At 44.6% G+C, this 1,452-nt stretch overlaps 1 pseudogene; it reads right to left on the bottom strand.

Moving 5' to 3' along the window:
- Positions 1-335: 335 nt before the first annotated feature.
- LOC116898437 lies at positions 336-1,128 on the bottom strand (annotated as a pseudogene).
- Positions 1,129-1,452: the final 324 nt, after the last annotated feature.

Below are 1,452 nucleotides of genomic sequence, written 5' to 3' on the forward strand. Positions count from 1 at the left end.
AGGAGCAGTGTGTTCCAAGCAGAATGGCACTAAGCCACACATCTCCCAGCATCAGGTACTGGTGCACTGAGACAGGTCTTTTTTTTTTTTTTTCTTTTTTCTTTTTTTCGGAGCTGGGGACCAAACCCAGGGCCTTGCGCTTGCTAGGCAAGCGCTCTACCACTGAGCTAAATCCCCAACCCCCTGAGACAGGTCTTAAGCTCCATATACACAGCCTGCAAATATGCATACACATGGCCTTACCCAGCCACTTCAGCCCATGCAAGCCATTTTGGAGAGCAAATTTCTCATGAGCAAGGGAAAGGGGCAGTCAGGGATGACCATGAATTAGTGGGTTACCCAGCCCACGCCAAGGTCCACTGTTCTTCTGGTAGTCCATGAGTATTATTTGTATTATGGTAGTCCATTTGGTAGTCCTCTTGAACCCAAGGTCTTTTGATGGACACTGGCCTACTTGGGCATAGGAGCTGGGCCCCTGTGTCCACAAAACACTGAGTGGGCTTCCCCTCTATCCTGGGGCAATCCCTGACCCAGTGTCCTTTTTCCTTATAATAGGCACACTGATCTTTAGCCAGGAATTCTCTCCTGTTGCCAGGTACTGTCTTCCTAGTCTCTCTAACTACTGTGGCCAGTATATGTTCCTCTTCTGTCTTTTATCTCTCTTTAGCTCTCAAGCTTTTTCTTCTTTCTGTCTCTCTTCTTCCCTAGCTTCCTGCACTTTTTGCCTTCTTTCCTCTTTCTCTTCTTCAGTCTCTCTGTTATAATATCTTCTGCATCTTCTTCTACAGCTATTAGATGCTGTGTACACACCCTGAACCACACTTCAATCTTACTTTCTCTGAAGCTTACACTAACTCTCTCAGCAACTTAACCCCTCAAGTTTTTGCATCTTTCTCTTCATATCTTTTCCATACCTTAGCAAAATTGGTGGGGCATTTTCCAGCCCCTCAGAGACCCACCATTGGAGCCTGGTGATAAACCTGCACACTCCCTACCTTCAGGGGTATTGAAGTCAACAGGCAGGGGTGAGGGCCTTCCATCTGGATCTAGAACATTCCTTCTGGTCTCTAGTAGAATTCTGTATTTCCTCGGTGGTAAAGAGGACCTGTAACAACTACTAACAAGCATCTCAAGTGGGATGGTGAGAAAACAAGAAGAGAGTCTAGAGAATAGAGGTCCTCTGAAGAGGACAAATAACATTTAGTCACACAGCTAAATCAGAAGACCTTTTTGGGACAAAAAGGCCATTGTAAAAATAAGCACAACTTTTGTGCTTGTGAAACAGAAAGGAGGCAGCTGTCTCTCTGGACTTAGATTTGAGTCCTGAGTGCAATGGTGTTTACAATTCCAAACACAAGTGTACTGCCACTTTTTAAAGATTAAAATCAAAATGTTTTAGGAGCTAATGTTTTCTATTTATTTATGTGTAAGTGTGTGCGTGCGTGTGTGTGT

The sequence above is a fragment of the Rattus rattus genome, chromosome 4 (genome assembly GCF_011064425.1).
Source record: "Rattus rattus isolate New Zealand chromosome 4, Rrattus_CSIRO_v1, whole genome shotgun sequence".
Classification (NCBI taxonomy): Eukaryota; Metazoa; Chordata; class Mammalia; order Rodentia; family Muridae; genus Rattus; species Rattus rattus.